Genomic DNA, 8,349 nt, shown 5'->3' on the forward strand with positions numbered 1-8,349 from the left:
CTTCAGTCTGCATCACACATGGAAGACACATGATCATATATCACTGCTTTTATTGGGCCCGGCGAGAGGGCCATTAGAGGCCTGTGTCAAGACAGTCTTCTCATTTTCCCCCCTTACTCTGTCTCTCCTGTTTCTCTCCTCCCTTTCCTTCATTCTGCTGAAGGATTGTCAGATAAGAAAGTGCAGAAATGACCGACCTGTTGTTGCTTTGCTCCTGTTTGTGTCTGCTATGACGGCTTGCAGACCTGGCTCTGTTGGCCGGTGGGTGAGCTGCCTGCAGATAAGGAAACCTGATTAACTGGCACGCCTGCACGCCGCATGGCTTCACTGCTGTGGAAGAGAAAGGTGATAGAAACGATGGGGTTGTGTAGAGACAAGCTGTAGGGATAATGAATGAGGGCCCAGGAAGCCTAGACTAACAAGTGGAGGGAGAATAAAATGAAACCACAAAGAGATGAGAGAAGTTGGAAGAAGCACAAGAATGATTGTCTAAGGAGTCGAGGTTTCCTGGTTTGTTAGTTTATCAACATCCTGTTGATCCTTGACCCGCTGCAGAGACACAGATCCTCCAGCTTCCTTCTTCTGGCCCCACAGTTCGACATCTGGTCCTCGCTGCACCCACACAACCAGACAAATACGTTTCTCTAACAACTGGCAGCGAACCAACTGAAGCAAATTGAAACCAGCCCCGTGCGTCAAAAACGGGATTTTAGTACAAATAGTGTGATCAAACTTTTTACCCAAGACGTTGCATAGAACGATTTTATTGTGTCATTCCCATGTAAGATTTTAGAGGAAATCAGCTGGACGAACAGACGTCTTCAGCTTACGCAGGAGTAGGAAGTTAAAAAAACAACTACAAGTTAATAAATATTATATTTGTGAAAAAGGAAGGACACCCTCTGTTTTTAAGCCTGCAGTTTGATGTATTAGGACATAAATAATCTAGACCAGCAGGTCAGACTCAAGCTCAGGCTGAGCTATTTAAACACTATTTAAAGTCACCAGGTGCAGGTATGCGCAGGTTTCCAAGGTTACGGGGGTTACAGCACGGGTCCGGGGAATCTAGAAACAAAGAGACGAGATGATCACAACAAGAAATGCTCGAAGAAACTTATGAAGCCGGGACAAGAAGTTCAGAGCCACAGGTGAGCGATTAGTTTGATGTGCGTGGACGAGAGGCGGGAGCCCGCGGTGAGCGCCGCCCAGGCAGGATGATGCAAGAGAGAGAGAGAGAGAGCAAAACAGAAACACTTGCAGCCTCGCTGGGCGGACCGGGCAGACACAGGGACCATCACAAGTCTTTTGCAGATCTTAAAACGAGGTAAACAGACAGACAAACAGCACGTACCATTACTCTGTGTCATTATGTCTTTAACAGAAACTAAGCCAAAATGCAGACGCACAAAAGTAGCAGCCAGATGTGCCAATCAGTGTACCTGTAACTTATCATCAGCAAATGTGAGCGACTCTATAAAAGCAAAGATTTCTGCAGTTTGCTGCTCTGGAGGGTTCAGATGTGTGGAAACACAGAGTCAAGGAAATAAGACTCAGAGAAGCGGGAAGTGTAGTACGGTTGGCCATTTCCAAACAACTTCTATGGTGAGAAAGAAATTTCCAACTGCCCGAAAAGTTGCTTCTGTTCATCTGGATGTTTTCGGTGGGAGAAACGTTTCGTCATCATCCAGGTGACGTCTTCAGTCTGCAGCTTTCCCCAAATCTTATAAACAGGACATTTGCACAATAACTGAAACCAGCACTACTGCAGGAACAATGGGCTGGGACGTCAGTTTCTTGATCATTAATATGCAAATCAAACCTGTAGTGAGCTGATGCTGAAGAAGTCACCTGGATGATGACGAAACGTTTCTCCCCCTGAAAACGTCCAGATGAACAGAATCAACCTTTTGGGATTTACTGGATGATTGAGCATCAGGACATATTTCCAAACACATTCAAGACACCTTCCGGTCTTTCCAGGAGCAACACAGATGGCTTTGATGTGTTCAGCTGGATCCAGTCTGTAGTTGTTTTCTCTTTGATTGCTGTCTTCTGCTGATTTGTTGTGTAACGTGGAAGACTGCAACACTGGTTCTATGTCATCTACATCTTTTAATCATAATGCAGCACGGATGCAGGTCATAGTTCATATTTATCCGTCACCAGGAGCTCTTCTTCATCCTGGAACAACTTTGCTGACACAACATTCGCTCTTTTGTCTGAGAAGCTCTGCAATGTTTTTATGACACTTTGATTACTTACATTAAATACTTGAGAAAGTGGGGTTTGTTTTATTTTTCAGCAACTTTTCTTTTCACAAGAACAAGTGATTTTGTCAGATATTTACAAAAACAACATATTATTATATTTATAAGTCTATTGCTTCAGAAATCTTTAATTACAGCCTTCGCGTGTCTTGGGTTTGGCCAACCAGTGCTCAGTTTAAGAGAACGAACCTGTTGCTCTGTAATTTTGTGCAGTCGAAATAATCGTCTTGTGAGGACGGGGCATCAGGAAGGCCAGTCCGAGGGGAACGGCTAACATAATTACAAGATGTAGGTATGTGCTTTAAAGTCAGCTTCTCTAAAAGAACAACTATCACCCTTTGTGTGCAAAGCTAACCCCCACTTGCATTATAAAGGCACCAAGCTGGGGCATTTCACTGAAAGCATCTCAATTGTTTTCTTTGCTCTTTTTGTCCCGAGACACAAAAACACCCCAACACAATGACTTGTGACGTCAAACAGCAAAGTTATGCCAGAGTCACAATGTGCATCTAGCTGGTGAGGCAGGCAGATGCCTTCATGGGGTCAGGACTGGTTTTTACCCCCCAGTGTCACAACACAAGGATGCTAGAGCAAGAAAATGACCCTGCGCTAAAAGAGACATCCCAGCAGAGGGAGGAGCGCGCTCTGATTTGAGATAATTTAAAACGTGGTTGTCATATTGTGAATGGGAGCCGCCCCCCACTCCCTCCTCCCCAGTGTTTTGTTTTCTGTAGCTCCCACGTAAGCATGAGCTCTGCTAAATAGGTTCGTTTGGAAACAGGAAGAAGACAATTAAACTGGGGGCACAGGGGTGAATTTAGTATGTTCAAAATCTGCATGTGAATTGAGAAGAAGTGATTGGAGGCTAAATATGCACTCGTCTGTTCAGGAGTGCTGCTTTTAAGTCATTTTAGTGCACAAACCGTCCTTCCATTTATATGCATATTGTTAAATTTGATCTTTAGTGTACCAAAAAGTGATGCTTGGATACTAAAAACCTGTTAAAATTAAAAAAGCTCAGATGCAAAACATCCTAAAGCGCTTGTTTTTGTTTCCCTTGCTCTCCTTATAGATCCCTCTAAAAGCGTGCTGTTGGCCTAATAGCTCAATTTTCATCTGCACTCTCATTTCCTAACATCTGTATGCTGGAAGAATCTCTAAATGCAGGCATTAGCCAATTAGCTCCAACGAGTCCAAAATCACAACTGCAGCCGATCGCTGTCTCGGCTCGGTGGACTCACTTTCATTTTTCCGTCATTGGCTTTTCATTTTCGCCTTGTTTTCTTTTTATGCATGTTTTGCTATGCGCTCTCCGCCTGCACCCTCCTACTTGTGATTCACAGGAAGCAAACACAAACTTTATTCATGCAAAATCTTTTGGAAATGATTAATTTTGTTTGTTTTGCTCATTCCCACTCTGTTTTTCCCCTCCATCTTAAACAAAACAACTTAAAATATTTTCTTTAATGCCGTTTTTTCACACGCACATTTTAACCAATTAAGCTGTATAAGAGAAAGCAAATATCAGACTGGACACTAAACTCCTTTCAGCTCCCTAAATCCTGTGTAGTCCCTAACCACACCAGTGTAAGCAGGCAGTTGTTCCACAGTGAGTGACTGGAAAAGACGTGTTCTGCATCCTACAAGTTTCTAAACCAATTCCATTCTCTCCTGGATGTACATATCGAGCCCATGTGAGAACACAGATGGACTGCCTCGTGGCTCCTGCAGGTCATTTTTAGAAAATAAAGTCTGTTTTTGAAGAGGAGGTTGGGGCAGACGGTTGGTGCACAGAGCGCAGGTTCCTCACTTCAGATCTCCAAGTCCTTCATCCTCCTGCCTGTTTAAGGTCAGTTTGGTTAAGGTTAGGGAGAGACTGATTAAATGTATTTAAATGCTTGTAATTAACCCTTAAACAAGAGCTGCCACTTGCTAACTTTACTATAAACAGCTCAATAATAGTTTTCCACAAAATCAGGTATTTATGCAAAGTAACCCTATGATTATATTTCCTTCAAAATAAAATCGTGATGTAGTTGTAAACAAAGATCTTTTTTGGTTTCTTGACATAGTCTCGCCGTTTCCCCTTTAAAAGAAGTAATGAATGGACCTCTCAGCACATGGGAAGGCAACCACTGATGTCCTGCATTCCTTGATCCCACAATTCCTCTGCTGTTTCTAAGGAAACTCAGCCAGCAGAGACTATGACAGTCTGTGAATTTCAACAACCCTCAGCTAAGCAGCCGATTCGACCCCAGCAGCAGCCTCTGTAAAGGAAGATGATGCTTGTTGGGCTCGGTAGGGGCTGTGTGAGACGGGAATGGGTTTCCATGAGAACATTCTGGTCACATCAATGCCTGAGTGACATCAGCGCGTCTCAGTTTACCAACTGTGACATCAAGAATAGACACGATAGTGGTGGGAGGTAAACAAGTACTAAAGCTAAAAGAGCTCTTTAAACTCAAACCACAATCTTGTCCTAAACGTAACCAAGTCAAAGATTGTCCTAAATAATCACACAGCAAATGAAAACAAAAGTAAACAGTGAGTGTAGAAATAATGGGAAAAGAAACAGGAAAGTCCTGTGATGTCTCTCATCTCCCGTCTTAGATTTTCAACATCATGTGTCATGGACAGGAAAAGTTGAATTTATGAGTCTGTGAACATGAGTCAATATATTTGTAGTTACTTCCTGGTTTGCTGCTGTGGCACCGTGTTGGAAGAAGTAGTACTGAACAAAGGAGACGTCACTTTAAGAGAGACGAACTCGACCTCTGGAAACATGAACGCCAGGATGATAAGGTGCTGACTCTATGCATCTGCAATCCCAGCAGGGTTGCCCGATAAGAACAGGCGGGTTAGCCAAAGAACCCACTTCCACTCATGTCTCTGTCCTTCACTCATTTATTGGACAGGAAGCCGGGTTACACGTCCGTGATGATATAGAGTGTAGTAAAGGGGTGCATGCCGTGCGGCGAAGGGGCGCTGTGTTTCTGATGTGGAGATGGAATTGTGTCTTCTGATTGGTGCAGAGAATGGGTTGCCTCAAGACTGATTGGCTAACCGGCAGCTGTGTGCTGAAATATTTCTTTGTAGAAGTGGCTGCATTAATGACTTCAGCCGACTTTTGCACACTTTATTTTGAGGATTTCAGTTTTTATCCACAACACGAAACATGAAAGTGTTTCAAAGCTGCTTACAGGTGGTGGGCTAACGAAGCTGTGCACACTTCCACCCTAAAATCAGTCAATTACCATTTAGAATAAGCATTTTTTATTCTTATTTAACCTTTATTTATACAGGTAGTCCTACTGAGACTGAACCTGGAACTTCTTATCTTCTGATTCCGAAATTAGAAGTTTGTTTTACTTCACCACCATAGAAATGGGAAGTGTTGAAAAAAGAAGAGCTGATAAACCACGCTGTTCATTATGTACTGTATTATTAGCTGTTGTACTGTAGTTTGCTGCCATTAAAGACAGTAAGGTAACCATTAAAAGGAAATGGGACGACATAAGCATCCATATCATCAGAGAAATACATTTTACAGACAGTTTCTTTGAAAGTTATAAAAGAAAACATTGTACTTTGTGTGAAGACAAAGAAAAGAGGAAGCTCTTCAGAAACACTTATAATTACTTCTAATTATACGCAGCTGTATGCATGCCCCCATAATAACAATAGCCAGTGAGTGTTTTTACTTTAACTAAAGCAATCAGTTTAAGTTTGGAGGGAGCTTTTGAAAAAAGACCATTTGACAGGGTTTGAGTATAATTACAGAAAGAGCCTCTCGAAGCTGTCAGACACGGCTTAGCCCAGTATCCATAAATATTCCTCGTTGTCTTAGGAATCATTAAGCTTACTCCAGGACTCGGTCTAATTCGTTATCGGAATAACTGAATTGTCTTGATCCACTATTTCCTGTTTAAAAATGAGATTTTTCAAATCATTTCTGTACACAGTATGACACTAATGTGCATTCATAAAGATCAGAAAGCCTGTTTGCTGTTCACCTCTCCCACTTTCAGTTTTTGCTGTTTTTACTTCACTCCCGGCTTCTTTGATTTTTCAGAGTCTGCAGTTTTCAGGAGCAGCCTCGGGCTCATGCTGGAGCTCTCACTAATGAGGACTAACACAGGTGGGTGAAATTGATTTCCTTTAACTGAGGCCGAGACTATAAGAAACAAACTGGCCAGTATTTGCTCCTGTAATTTGACTAAATGGAGAAATAAAAGAAACTAAAATGCCACCTGGAAGTTTAAAAAAACAGTTTGTTCCTTTTTTAAAGACTAGATCTGTTGCAAAGTGAACTGAAGTTTATAGTTTGCCAATTTTCCCAAGTGTTTACAAAGAGTAACAGATTTTATTCACATAAACTATGTTTGAATATTGTTTAAACTAATTTTGGCAAAATCTTTTCTTATTTGTAGCCTCTGTTAATACACTGCTTTAATAAAAAGTCACATTTATTTTATGCTAACCTCACGATCTGCTTGTTAGCTGCCCAGTACCAATCAGATGAGACAACAAAAGCTCATAGTGCGTCCATCAGTAGAAACATGCATTACAGCCGCCTGTCTGTTGGAAGAACAACAGCAATCAGACATGGAGCTAACATGATTTTCTAAGCTGTCTTTTTCGAGCCCAGCGCTCATTTCAGGTTTGTTTGAATCATTCATCAATAATGCTCCTCGTTTCTCCGGTGCACCTGCGTACTCGGGTACACGAGCAGGTCTTTCCTCAGCGTCCTTGACCATGTTTATTGTTTTGCAGTGAGAGAAGATTAATATATAATAATCCTGTTACTGCTGCCACCTGCGTCATGTTTGTGTAGGCGGATATAGTTGTGTTTCCAAGTGAAGTTACACAGATTTGTGTTGCATTTACACAAAAACAGCAGCATCGTTGCGTCTCTGGTGTTAAATGCGGTGCAGATGTTTTGCTGTTTTAGGCGGCCAGCGTATGATTTCACGGTGCATCCAGCTCATTCACTGGTGACTCCACAATATAGTGAAAACTATATAATGGGAGAATGAGTAAACAAGCGCACAACTGGAGCACAGCCGTGGAAAGGTCATTAAAAAAAGCAGGTCTGTTGTGGAGTTCTTCTTCCCCCTACTGGCACAAAATACAAGAAATGCAGCTTGAATGGCAGCATGACTGTGGACCATTAGGACATGGTCATTATGGTTCTACTTGTTGTGCATCTACACTTTGTCCTTTTTGTTGTGAAACATGTCATTCTATTTCTATGTTTTACGTCATGTAGTTGTTGTTCTGTTCCATCAGTGTGTGAGCTGTCGTTGGATTTCATTTCCTGATTATTTCTGATTACTGGACACACGCACACGGTCACGCCTCCCACTGTCAATAGGTGCTCTTTCCCTTCCCTTCCTTGCTGTGTCGCACAAACTGCTGAAACAATGATGAATAATGAGAGCGGAGCGGCGCTCTCCCACCCCGTCATCGCTGGCTTTCATGAGACTCATTTTACCAGAAGCGGCTCAGCATGAACTGTGCCCAAATTGTAAGGGAGGTGAATTAGTAGCCCCCATACGGAGTTTGAAGTAGGTCAGGTTGCCTCGTCTGATAGTTTTACACGTCACCTTGTGAGCAGACGATGAAAAAGACTACCACCCAAGCATAAGTCGTCTCCTTAAGCTGCTGAGCTTGCATTCTCTCCTGCTGTAGAACACATGTCTACAGATGATTCTGACGAGGAGGCTAAACTCATGTTGATATTTGAGGAAGTCTGTTTCATATTTTCTGCTTCTGCTTACAGCTTTAGAGATTTAACCCGGCCTCTCACCCGTGACAGCAAAGAGGCTCCAGGACCACAAGTGGACGAGGATGGATGTTTTTGGTTTTTTTAAGTGTAGTCATTGTATCTCTGGTTGGAATAAAGACTACTAGTACTTCTTCCAGCTCCACCCTTTAGTCGTTGCCACAGTCGATCACCTTCGCTGTTTCCCTACAGTAGTATCTCACCGATCGTCCTTCTTCACTACGTCCACGAATCCCTATCCAGTATCTCTCCTCTGTTCATGTCCAAACCTTTACAGCCTTGCTGCCTAACTGTGTT

At 42.5% G+C, this 8,349-nt stretch overlaps 1 long non-coding RNA gene across 1 annotated transcript; it reads left to right on the plus strand.

Moving 5' to 3' along the window:
* The first annotated feature begins 1,074 nt into the window (after window positions 1-1,074).
* LOC146697628 (uncharacterized) lies at window positions 1,075-8,112 on the plus strand. Its single transcript, XR_014923144.1, has 3 exons — window positions 1,075-1,324; window positions 6,340-6,405; window positions 8,050-8,112. It is a non-coding gene; the product is annotated as an uncharacterized LOC146697628 (long non-coding RNA).
* The last annotated feature ends 237 nt before the right edge of the window (window positions 8,113-8,349 follow it).

Source organism: Copadichromis virginalis, linkage group LG12, assembly GCF_057382275.1.
Source record: "Copadichromis virginalis isolate Kocher_CV1m ecotype Utaka linkage group LG12, C_Virginalis_male_GT1.1, whole genome shotgun sequence".
Classification (NCBI taxonomy): domain Eukaryota; kingdom Metazoa; phylum Chordata; class Actinopteri; order Cichliformes; family Cichlidae; genus Copadichromis; species Copadichromis virginalis.